Source organism: Globicephala melas, chromosome 2 (genome assembly GCF_963455315.2).
Source record: "Globicephala melas chromosome 2, mGloMel1.2, whole genome shotgun sequence".
In the NCBI taxonomy this organism is placed as follows: domain Eukaryota; kingdom Metazoa; phylum Chordata; class Mammalia; order Artiodactyla; family Delphinidae; genus Globicephala; species Globicephala melas.
In genome coordinates this window covers 68,588,616-68,601,782 of record NC_083315.2, presented here as the reverse complement: position 1 = coordinate 68,601,782, position 13,167 = coordinate 68,588,616, and the positions used below count along the sequence as shown (strand labels likewise).

At 40.7% G+C, this 13,167-nt stretch overlaps 2 non-coding genes across 2 annotated transcripts; both read left to right on the top strand.

Annotated features, from left to right (window-relative positions):
- The first annotated feature begins 2,221 nt into the window (after positions 1-2,221).
- On the top strand, positions 2,222-2,336 carry LOC115862965 (U5 spliceosomal RNA). Its single transcript, XR_004043327.2, has one exon. It is a non-coding gene; the product is annotated as a U5 spliceosomal RNA (small nuclear RNA).
- Positions 2,337-8,341: 6,005 nt separating this feature from the next.
- Positions 8,342-8,457, top strand: LOC115862960 (U5 spliceosomal RNA). The gene has a single exon (XR_004043322.1). It is a non-coding gene; the product is annotated as a U5 spliceosomal RNA (small nuclear RNA).
- The last annotated feature ends 4,710 nt before the right edge of the window (positions 8,458-13,167 follow it).

The window sequence follows — 13,167 nt, the reverse complement described above, 5'->3', positions numbered from 1 at the left end:
GACTGTCATACAGAGTGAAGTAAGTCAGAAAGAGAAAAACAAATATCATATATTAACACATATATGTGGAACCTAGAAAAATAGTTCAGATGAACTGGTTTGCAGGGCAGAAATTGAGACAGAGATGTAGAGGACAAACGTATGGACACCAAAGGGGGAAAGCGGCAGGGGGTGGGGGTGGGGTGGTGTGATGAATTGGGAGACTGGGATTGACATGTATGCACTGATGTGTATAAAATGGATGACTAATAAGAACCTGCTGTATAAAAAAATAAAATAAAATTCAAAAAAAAGTCATCCTTCACCAAAAAAATTGATTAATTAAAATAAATTATAAATAAAAAGTTAGGGAAGGGCTTCCCTGGTGGTGCAGTGGTTGAGAGTCTGCCTGCCGATGCAGGGGATGCGGGTTCGTGCCCCAGTATGGGAAGATCCCACGTACCGCGGAGCGGTTAGGCCCGTGAGCCATGGCCACTGAGCCTGTGCTCCACAACGGGAGAGGCCACAGCAGTGAGAGGCCTGTGTACCGCAAAAAAAAAAAAAAAAAAGTGGGGAGGGGAAAGAACTACCATACAACCCAGCAATCCCACTACTGGGCATAAACCCTGAGGAAACCATAATTCAAAACGAGTTATGTACCACAATGTTCATCGCAGCACTATTTACAATCGCCAGGACATAGAAGCAACCTAAGTGTCCATCGACAGATGAACGGATAAAGAAGATGTGGCACATATATACAATGGAATATTACTCAGCCATAAAAAGAAATGAAATTGAGTTATTTGTAGTGAGGTGGATGGACCTAGAGTCTCATACAGAGTGAAGTAAGTCAGAAAGAAAAAAACAAAGACCGTATTGTCACATATATATGGAATCTAAAAAAAAAAAAAGGTTCTGAAGAACCTAGGGGCAGGACAGGAATAAAGACACAGACATAGAGAATGGACTTGAGGACACAGGGAGGGAAGGGTAAGCTGGGACGAAGTGAGAGAGTGTCATGGAATTATATATGCTACCAAATGTAAAATAGATAGCTAGTGGGAAGCAGCCATATAGCACAGTGAGATCAGCTCCGTGTTTTGTGACCACCTAGAAGGGTGGGATAGGGAGGGTGGGACGGAGATGCAAGAGGGAAGAGATATGGGGATATATGTATATGTATAGCTGATCCACTTTGTTATAAAGCAGAAACTAACACACTATTGTAAAGCAACTATACTCCAATAAAGATGTTAAAAAATTTAAAAGAAAAAAAAAGAGTGAAGTAAATCTAACCAAAATAATCTTTATGGTAAAATTATAAAACTGTATGAAATGACATAAAAAGTAGACCTCAATGATGGGAAAGATTCATAATGTTCATGAATATGATATACAATGTTATATGATATATAAATATCATTTTTAAAGTAATAAAATGAATACTTGATGCCTCCCTCCCAGTTTACAAAAAACGATATTGCCAACACCTTTGAAACCTCTGTGGTCCTTTCCACAATCTTACCCCTCACTCCACACTGCAGGTAACCAGTATCCTGGATTTCATATTAACCATTACTTTGCTATTCTCATGGCTCACCCCCGCCCCAACTATCAGAAAATTATTTTATTTAAAAGATATCATAGGGCTTCCCTGGTGGCGCAGTGGTTGAGAGTCCGCCTGCCGATGCAGGGGACACGGGTTCGTGCCCCGGTCCGGGAGGATCCCACGTGCCGCGGAGCGGCTGGGCCCATGGGCCATGGCCGCTGAGCCTGCGCGTCAGGAGCCTGTGCTCTGCAACGGGAGAGGCCACGAGGCCCGCGTACCGCAAAAAAAAAAAAAAAAAAAAAAAGATATCATAGTCCCAGTGTACAAACAGATAAAATCATAACGTCTCTAGTAGACAAGGATGGAGTTAAGATCCCAGGCAGCCAAGCCACCGCTTTGCCCCTTAAAGGTGGCCCCAGAGCAATGGTTGAATACAGTACTAAAATATTTCCGGAGTGTAAAGGGAGATTATTCAGGTTCATTTGCATACCCATAATACACTGCAAATAGTTTAATTGTTTTCAAGTTAATAAAAATTTCTTTCTTACTCAACTTTTCTAAGTATGAAAATATTATTTTCAGAATTCCTTGAATAAATTTATTCCGGCAGTAACTCTGGGGATAAATAGCCACCATCAGTGAACTAGGAGTTGTAGTTACTGGAAAAATGAGTTACGCAGGTTGTTTGGTGTACTCTGGTTTCTCTTCATATTGAATAAATCTTTCGCCTTTTACTAGAGATTTCCGTGAAGAGAAACAACTGAGTCTTAACAATAATTTTTTGAGGCCTTGCTTTGGTAAGGCTGTCTAACTAGTGAAAACAGTAAAAGTAATACTTTTTTGCTTTTAAAAGCAAAATTACTTGCAAGTTTTTGTCTGGCTATATATGCGGGTGTGTTGATGTGAAATTAATTTTCTAGATACTTGTGTTCCACGAGGTGTAGCTTTAGGTGTTTGTAGTTTTTTTCTGTTCTTTAATCTCTGGGGGTGGGGGGGTGGTTACAGAGTTACATATTTTGCAGATGATATGCAAATAAAAGCTAGATTGGGGCTTTCCTGGTGTTCCAGTGAGTAAGACTTCCTGGTTCCCGTACACAATACCGAGTTTCAATCCAACTAGATCCTGTATGCATACATGCCACAACTAAGAATCCCTAAAAAGCCCACATTCTGCAACTAAAACCCAGTACAGCCTAAATAAATACTGAAGTAAAAGGGAAAATTATCATTTTTTAAAAAAAGAAGCTTGATAAAAGAGAAACAGGTGAAATTGATATTAATAACAGTTTACTTAATCAAATAGGTTTTTCTAAAACGTTGTATGTTCTGTGTCTGGATAATATAAGTAATCATTGAGTGGGACTTCTCTGGTGGTCTAGTGGTAAAAAATCCATTTTCCAGTGTAGGAGCCTGCAGGCTGCCACTTCGACCCCATGCAACCAAAATAAACAAATAAAACAATTCCAAATCTTTTCGTTCAACAGAGTGTAGGGAAGACTTACTTCAGTTGTCACCTGAAAATTCATTATATGGTAGTATAACCAAGCAGGACACTATGGGGTCTTCCCAAGTCAGAACCCCCCCCACACACACACAGTGTCCTCTGCCTGCTTCCTGTTTGTAAAAAAAACTTTAGCCTCCTAGGCCTTCCGGAAGTTCCAAATAATAAACTTAAGCAGAGAAGTGAGAAAATGCAGAAACAAGGGAAAACGGTCAAGCAAAACAAAAAAATTGTTCAGCTATTAAACAAAGTCAAGGACTTTTAGTTCCCCCTCAAGGTCTACAGATAATATTCTGAGCTATATTCTTTGAGCTGTTTTGCAGAGACTGAAATCCCCATCAGAAAAAAGAAGTTAACTGTATGCTGACCACAAGTACATAGACCCCAGCTGTGTTGGAACCGCCTGAAGATTGATGATGTTGATTCCCTATTAATTCACCACCAACCAATCAGAAGAATGTCCACAGCTGATTACTCACACCACAACCCTCTCCTGCACCCTGTCTTTAGAAACATTTTCCTGAAAACCATCAGGCCTTAACTACCTGGATTCCTTGCTTGGCGCCCTGCAATGAATGCTGCACTTTCCTTCACCAGAACCGAGCGTCAGGGGAATTACTGGAGGCATGGGCGAGCAGACCCAAGTTCTATTTGGTCACAGTAGTGAGTGACACTGTTGAAACCCCTTCTATCTACTGATTCATGGGGAAAAGCTTTCTCAGGTTACAGCTATAAAAACGGGGGTGGGGGGAAGCATTGAAACTGAACTCTGTCTTCTCTAGCAATAAGTATTGGGTTGGCCAAAAAGTTCATTCGGCTTTTTCCGTAAGATGTTAAAACCCCGAACTAACTCTTTTACCAACCCAATACTACGCATCCATCTAATTAAGAAATGCTGTTCCAACACAATGACTTTTTTTTTTAACTTTTGTTGTTGTTGTTGTTCTCTGCCAATGTAAGAGGTGGAAAGTATCTCTTGGAAACTTTATTTATTTATTTAAATATTTATTCATTTTGGCTGCTCTGGGTGTTAGTTGCAGCATGTGGGAACTTCGTTGCAGTGTGCGGGATCTTTAGTTGTGGCACACATGCGGGATCTAGTTCTCTGACAAGGGATTGAACCTGGGCCCCCTGCATTGGGAGTGCAGAGTCTTACCCACTGGACCACCAGGGAAGTCCCGACACTTTTATGTTTAATAATTATCAAAAGTTGTAATATATTTATGTTGTATTGATCAAGCATGTACTAATAACTGTAATAAGTCAATCCAGAAGAAAAACATTAGTGCATAAAATTTTAAGTTCAGGGACTTCCCTGATGGTCCAGTGGGTAAGAATCCACACTCCCGAAGCAGGGGGCCCGGGTTCGATCACTGGGTGCGGAACTGGATCCTGCATGCACGCCACAATTAAGAGTCTGCATGCCACAACTAAGAGTCCACATGCCGCAACTAAACATGCCACAACGAAGATCCCACGTGCTGCAACTAAGACCCAGAGCAGCCTAAATAATAAATATTTTAAAAAATTTTTAAGGATTTGAAAGGATTAAAGGATGTGAAAAAAGTTTTAAAATTCAATTAATGTACTTATTTTGTCATAGAAGAATATGATTGGGTGATCAATAAAATAATTTCAGGTATAAAAATGTAATTGTATTAAATTCTTGGGGAAATGGAAGCGGGAAAAAAAGTTCAAGAATCAAAAGGAATTACGCAAAAACTTAAAAAAAACCCAAAACATTACAGGGACTTCACTGGTGGTGCAGTGGTTAAGAATCCGCCTGCCAATGCAGGGGACATAGGTTCAAGCCCTGGTCTGGGAAGATCCCACATGCCGCGGAGCAACTAAGCCCGTGTGCCACAACTACTGAGCTTGCGCTCTAGAGCCCACGAGCCACAATTACTGAAGCCCGCGTGCTTAGCGCCTGTGCTCCGAAACAAGAGAAGCCACCGCAATGAGAAGGCCGCGCACCACAACGAAGAGTAGCCCCCGCTCGCTGTAACTAGAGAAAGCCCATGTGCAGCAACGAAGACCCAACGCAGCCAATAAATTAATTAATTAATTTATTAAAAAATAATTACAAACGGTAGGTATCAAATTTCTTGGGCATTTATCTTCCACTGGTTACAATTTAAAGTGATGTAACAGGGGCAGAACAGGAATAAAGACACAGATGTAGAGAATGGACTTGAGGACACAGGGAGGGAGAAGGTTAAGCTGGGACGAAGTGAGAGAGTAGCATTGACATATATACATTACCAAAAGTAAAACAGATAGCTAGTGGGAAGCAGCCGCATAACACAGGGAGATCAGCTCGGTGCTTTTTGTCCACCTAGAGGCGTGGGATAGGGTGGGTGGGAGGGAGACGCAAGAGGGAGGAGATATGGGGTATATGTATATGTATAGCTGATTCACTTTGTTATACAGCAGAAACTAATACAACATTGTAAAGCAATTATGCTCCAATAATGATGTAAAAAAAAATTAAGTGATGTAACAATTTAGAGTATCAATATTTACAATGTACAATATTCATCTTTTGCATCTATTTAAACATATCATGTTTTAAGTTATCTTACGAAAACTGTACATATGATCTTTAAAATGTGCAAGAGAAACATAGTTTCAAAATTCTTTCAGTGAGGCCTGAGAGAAAACGTTGGAATCCCTGTCCTTAAGAGGTGGGCCTTGTGGCAGGAATTGAACACTAAAAGGGAAGCAGCACCTCCTTGTGGCAAATAGACGTTGCAGCAGAAATGAGCAAGGGACAAGAGCTGAGACCTAGAGGCTCAGTTCACCTTCCACAGAAGCGTGCTTCTCCACTGCAGAATCTGAAAGGGTTAGGTGTCGTTCCAACTCTCAGACCTGCCACTTGTAGCTGTGGCCTCTGGAATCCAGCCACAACAAATAGGAACCAGAGAACAATCCACAAGAACAGGCAAGGCTAGGGACTTCCCTGGCTGCGCAGCGGTTAAGAATCTGCCTGCCAATGCAGGGGACACAGGTTGGAGCCCTGGTCCGCGAAGATCCCACATGCCGCAGAGCAACTAAGCCCGTGCACCACAAGTGCTGAGCCTGTTCTCTAGAGCCCCCAAGCCACAACTACTGTGCCCGCATGCCATGACTACTGAAGCGCGTGTGCCTAGAGCCCGTGCTCTGCAACAAGAGAAGCCACCGCAATGAGAAGCCCATGCACCACAAGAGAATAGCCCCAACTCGTCGCAACTAGAGAAAGCCAGCGCGCAGCAATAAAGATCCAACGCAGCCAAAAATAAATAAAAACTTTAATTAATAAATAAATAAAAGTAAGGAGTCCTATTAATTGAATATCCACTGTGAAAAGTAGCTCTTTCCTTTACTTAAAAAAAAAAAAAAAAAAAGTTAACCTTCCTTGTGGTCCTCTAACCAGTGAAAGCTGCCCAGGACCTTCTAGAATGGAGGAGACCAAAGGTCCCCTACAATCTCCGAGCAGGGAAACACTCTTCAGAGAGTTGCTCCTTTCCTGTCTCCTCAGTGCCTTAGCCCCAGGCCAAGCCCTATGAGGTAAATAGCTATCATTGTAGTGCTGGACCTCTGCATCTCCATGGGTCTTTAACTCCCCATTACTCTGTGAAATACAGCAAGAATGCAAAAGAGTATCAAAACAAATGTAGGTGTGAATGAATCTCACAAACATTATGCTAAGTGAAAGAAGCCAGTCACACAAAAAAAGCCAGTCACAAAAAAAAGCATAAAAGCCACAGGTTTTATGCTTCCATTTATATGAAATGTCCAGAGTAGGTGCAGACAGAAAGTAGCTTAGTGTTTGGTAGAGGCTGGGGGATGGGGAAGATGGGGAATAACTGCTAATGGGTACAGTTTCTTTTTGGGTTGATGAAGATGTTCTAAAACTACACTGTGGGGACTTCCCTGGTGGTCCAGTGGTTAAGACTCTGAGCTTCCACTGCAGGAGGGGCAGGTTCCATCCCTGTTGGGGGAACTAAGATCCCACATGCCCCGCGGGGAAGGCCAAAAAAACCTAAAAAAAAACCTAAAAAAAACCCACTAGACTGTGATGATCGCACAATTCTGTGAATATGCTAAAAACCATTGAATTGTACACGTTAAATTGGTGAACTTTATGGTAAGTGGATTATATCCCCCCAAAAGCTGTTTTTAAAATGTATTAGACAAATTTAAATCAAATATATGTCAAATGTGATCGACTTGTTAGCAAAAGAACCAGCAAAAAGAAATGCAAACAAACATGACAGCTCAGAGAAGGTGTCAAAGTTGGGAAGTGGAACACTGACACAAGATGCCAGAAAAAAAAAAAAAAGGAGCTTCAATTTCCTTTCCCAAGATGGTTCAGTTACTACAATAGTTAAGAAGTCTGTGTAGGCCGGGCGACCCAGCAGCTGAGCACCGCTGAGAGTACAGCTCATTTTAAAAACACAGGATGAGACTCGAGGTCTGAAACTGAAATACAAGATTTCATCGCCATAAGTAGCATCAGATGGGAGGCAGGAAACCTGAAACCGAACGGAGGGCGCAATCTCCATTTTTTTTTTTTTTTTTTGCCGCTTAGCTTAAGGGATCTTAGTTCCCCCACCAGGGATGGAATCCCGCCCAGGAAGTGAAAGCTCCGAGTCCTAACCACTGGACCGCCAGGGAATTCCGCAAGCTGCAATTTTAAAGAGGACACCGCTACGAATTTTTCACAAACGGCATAATATTCTAGAGTGTACATCCCAGACGTGCACGGTGCAAAACAGACAAAACACCTGTGCGCCCACCACTCACTTTAAGAAAAAGGAAATTGTCAAATTTTAAAACTCCCGAATGCCCTCACTCCACCAAAGGGAGAAAACCACGGTCCTGCATTTTGTGCCGATTACTTACTTGCTGTTTTTTTCTTTTCCAATTTAACTGCAAAGTCTTTAACAGAAATCAAACTCAGACGTACAAATGTACAAAACATAAAACCTGGGTCTCTGATCAGTCCGGCGTGTGGATGCCAGCCTGCCAATCCTCCGCTTCGCCGCCTAGTGGTGACGCAGGGGCACTGTGTGAATACTAATATCTTTCCCTAACGGAAAGGACGCAGGCTTGCCTTATTTGCATACCCACAGTGCACTGCACATAGTACAAGTTTAAAATGGCAAAATTTTAAATTATCTTCTACTTATATTTTCTAAAATTAGACCCTTTATTTACAGACTAGTCTAGAAATTTTTGTTCAGGCGCTGGATCTTGGTGTTAACTAGACACTATCAGTGTTCTAGGAGTTTCTCTTACCCCAGGTGTGAGTTACAAAAACGTTTGTTATACTCTGGTTTCTCTTCAGATCGTATAAATCTTTCGCCTTTTACTAAAGATTTCCGTGGAGAGGAACAACTCTGAGTTTTAAACTAATTTTTTGAGGCCTTGTTTCGGCAAGGCTACTCAAAGCTGTCAAAAAATGAGACTTATTCGGCGGAATCTCTGTTAAGCCGTATTTCCCGGTCTTGTTTTTTCGCTTATGTGTGAGAGTTTTCGGTGACAGTAATCTTTCATAAAGAGACTGTTACCAAGCAATCAATGTAGTTTCGATTGTAGTCTGATCACTGTAGGTTTAGAATATTTTCTTTTGCGTTTTACGTTTTCTGGAACTGTCATTGTTCCGAAAAAAATTCAAACTTAAATGGAGATATTCCGGATCTTTACATTACCGGTAGAAAACGGTTATAACCCCGAGGCACCTACTGGTTTTTTTTTTGATGTTGCTGTTAAGTGATGTTAGGTGTTCATAGACTCACTTTCCATTTCTTTAGGGGTGGATTTAAAAGAGACAAGCATGTTTTGTTTTAATCCAGTAAATCTATTTACCGTTGACACATGTAATCAACGTGAAAAAATGGGAAGCAGTTTTTTTTTAATTGGCGTATAATTGCTTTACAATGGTGTGTTAGTTTCTGCTTTATAACAAAGTGAATCAGTTATACATATACATATGTCCCCATATCTCTTCTCTGTTGCGTCTCCCTCCCTCCCTCCCTCCCTCCCTATCCCACTCCTCCAGGCGGTCACAAAGCACAGAGCTGATCTCCCGGGAAGCAGTTTCTTGGTTCTTTGTTTTACGAGGACTCTGGAATGCGTTGCGTGTGTTATGTTCAGTACACTTAAATTACGACTAGTCACCTTCTTAAGAGCGCAAGAGGTATTTGTGGCTGGTGGTAGTACTGGACAGCTCAGCTCTGTGGAATTACAGTGTACTTACAAGACACAGTTCGTAGATCTTGTTTTTCCTTCATGGATTTAGAATGACTTAGTTTGTTTTGCTTCTTCCAAGTTTTGGTTATTAGAAGAATGTTATCTCTGGGACTTAAACTGGTGGTCCAGTGAAATCTGCCTTGCAATGCAAGGGAAACAGGTTTGATCGGTGGAGACGGAAGTAAGATCCTATATGCCGTCTGCAACAACGAAAGATTCCGCACCCTTAAACGAAGATTCTGCGTGTCACGACGGAGACTCGACGGACGCAGTCAAAAGAAGTTTAAAAAAGGGAATCTTTAGAAGAATAAAGACTGCTTTAAAAATAATAATAATGTTACTCCTGGTGCGTTCCTAGAGTGTGGAAAGGAGTTGCAGGTTGTCAGGGCAGGCAGGTGCAATAATTTTTCCCCATAGTGCTTACACTTCCTCCAACGGTCTATGCATATTCTCATTGCCTCTCGGCCGTACTGGCCGTTGGTATGCTCAGACTTTAAGTTTTGTTCATCTGGTAATCATGAAATTGTTTTACAGTAGTGTTCTTCTTTTTTTTTATTAATTTATATATTTTTGGCTGCGTTGGGTCTGCGTTGCGGCGCGCGGGCTTTCTCTAGTTGCAGCGAGTGAAGGCTACTCTTCGTTGTGGTGTGCTTCCTTGTCCTTGCGGTGGCTTCTCTTGTGGCGGACCACGGGCTCCAGGTGCGTGAGCTTTAGTAGTTTGTGCCATGTGGGCTCAGTAGTTGTAGCTTGCGGGCTCTAGACCACAGGCTCAGTAGTTGTGGTGCACGGGTCTAATTGCTCCCTGGCAGGTAGGATCTTCCCGGACCAGGGCTGGAACCCGTGCCGCCTACAGTAGCAAGAGGATTCTTAACCATATACACTATATGTATATGTATGTATATGTATAACTGATATACACAAGGAAGCCTCCTGTCCATTTTTCTTATAGTGTCTCCTGGTGAGCTGGTCTAAATTTTAATGTCAGATTGATCTCTTTAAAATTTTTTTATTGTGATTTGTGCTTTTTCACTGTTTTACTTAATAAATAATTATCTCAAATTATTAAAGCAATTCTATATCTTTTAAAGTTATGTCTTTCATATTTAAGTCCTTGATTCACCAGGAACTGAATTTTTGTATAGAATGTGAGGTGTGGATCATTTTTATCTCCCCCCCAAAATGATAACAATTGCCCGGCACTATTGATTTGTTTTTTTAAAGGTTATTTTCATATCAGAGTAATGGTTTTTATTTTTTTTAATATTTATTTATTTATTTGGCTGCTTTAAGTCTTATTGCAGCACACGGGCTCTGTAATTGTGCGTGCTCTCTAGTTGTGGTGCACGAGCTCCAGAGCACATGGACTGAGTAGTTGCGGCGCCTGGGCTTAGTTGTCCCACGGCACCAGCATCACTTTTTTTTTTTTTTTTTTTTTGGTGTTGTCACTGAATGTTTATTGAATGAATCACTAGTACCATCCACCAGCACTATTTTATTGATTGATGTCTTTTTCCCCACTGATCTGCAGTGACAGCTCTGACACACATCAGCTTTCCTTACATGCATGGGAATGTTTCTACACTATTTTTTCTTTTCACATCACTCTATTGAGGTCTGATTGACATACAAAGAGCTGCATATGTTTAATGTGTGCAACTTGAGTTTGGAGTTAAGTACAGACCCATGAAAATGTTACCACAATCAATGCCATAAACATTCTGGGCTCTCTATTCTATTCCATGGGTCTAATTTATCTATCCCTGAGCTAACATCACATATCCTAATTCCTGTGGGTTCATAACAATACTTGAAACTGGTAGGCATAATCCCCCTCTTTGGTTTTCTTTCCAGAACTAACTTGGCTATCCTTTGTCCTTCCAAAAATGTTTAGAATTGCCTTGTTGATTTTCATGAAAATCCCTATTGGATCTGAATTTAATACATAAATTATTGAGGGAGAATTGAAGTTTCATCTTACTCATGGACATGATTTGTCTATGTTTAGGTCTTCTTTATTATTTTTCAATTAATTGTTACATTTTTCTACTAAAGATGTATCTTTTGTTAATTTTTTAAATTGCATGTCCTAATTGTGCATTCACGTTTTATACAAATGCAACTGACTCTTCTCATTAACTCTAATAATTGTGTGTAGATTATTTTGAATTTTCTACCTACACAATTTTTTTTTAACTTTTTTTTTTTTTTTGGCCATACCATGCAGCATGCAAAATCTTAGTTCCGCTACCAGGGATCGAACCCGGGCCCTTAGCAGTGAGAGCTCAGAGTCCTGATTCACTGGAATTCACTGGATTGTCAGGGAATTCCCTCTACACATTTTTTTTTAATATCTTTATTGGAGTATAACTGCTTTACAGTGTTGTGTTTCTGCTGTATAACAAAGTGAATCAGCTATATGCATACGTCTATCCCCATATTCCCTCGCTCTTGCATCTCCTTCCCACCCTCCTTATCCCACCCCACTAGGTGGTCACAAAGCACCTAGCTGATCTCTCTGTGCCATGCAGCTGCTGCCCACTAGCTATCTATTTTACATTTGGTAGTGTATATATGTCCATGCCACTCTCTCACTTCGTCCCAGCTTACCCTTTCCCTCCCCTTGTCCTCAAGTCCATTCTCTACGTCTGTGTCTTTATTCATGTCCTGCCCCTAGGTTCATAAGAACCATTTTTTTTTTTTTTAGATTCCATATATATGTGTTAGCATACAGTATTTGTTTTTCTCTTTCTGACTTACTTCACTCTGTATGACAGAGTCTAAGTCCATCCACCTCACTACAAATAACTCAATTTCATTTCTTTTTCTGGCGGAGTAATATTCCATTGTATATATGTGCCACATCTTCTTTATCCATTCATCTGTCGATGGACATTTAGATTGCTTCCATGTCCTGGCTATTGTAAATAGTGCTGCAGTGAACATTGGGGTACATGACTGTTTTTGAATTATGGTTTTCTCAGGGTATATGCCCAGTAGTGGGATTGCTGGGTCATATGGTAGTTCTATTTTCAGTTTTTTAAGGAACTTCCATACTGTTCTCCATAGTGGCTGTATCAATTTACATTCCCACCAACAGTATGAGAGGGTTCCCTTTTCTCCACACCCTCTCCAGCATTTATTGTTTGTAGATTTTTTGATGATGCCCATTCTGACTGGTGTGAGGTGATACCTCATTGTAGTTTTGATTTGCATTTCTCTAATGATTAGTTATATTGAGCATCTTTTCATGTGTTTGTTGGCAATCTGTATATATTCTTTGGAGAAATGTCTATTTAGGTCTTCTGCCCATTTTTGGATTGGGTTGTTTGTTTTTTTGATATTGAGCTGCATAAGCTGCTTGTATATTTTGGAGATTAATCCTTTGTCAGTTGCTTCATTTGCAAATATGTTCTCTCATTCTGAGGGTTGTCTTTTCATCTTGTTTATGGTTTCCTTTGCTGTGCAAAAGCTTTTAAGTTTCATTATGTCCCAGTTGTTTGTTTTTATTTCCATTTCTCTAGGAGGTGGGTCAAAAAGGATCTTGCTGTGATTTATGTCATAGAGTGTTCTGCCTATGTTTTCCTCTAAGAGTTTTATAGTGTCTGGCCTTACATTTAGGTCTTTAATCCATTTTGAGTTTATTTTTGTGTATGGTGTTAGGAAGTGTTCTTTTTTTGTTTTTTTAAAACAGGATTTATTTATTTATTAAGTCTTATTTATTTATTTTGGGGTGCATTGGGTCTTCGTTTCTGTGCGCAGGCCTTCTCTAGTTGCGGAGAACGGGGGCTACTCTTCGTTGCAGTGCGCAGGCTACTCACTGCAGTGGCTTCTCTTGTTGTGGAGCATGGGCTCTAGGTGCATGGACTTCAATAGTTGCAGCACGCAGGTTCAGTAGTTGTGG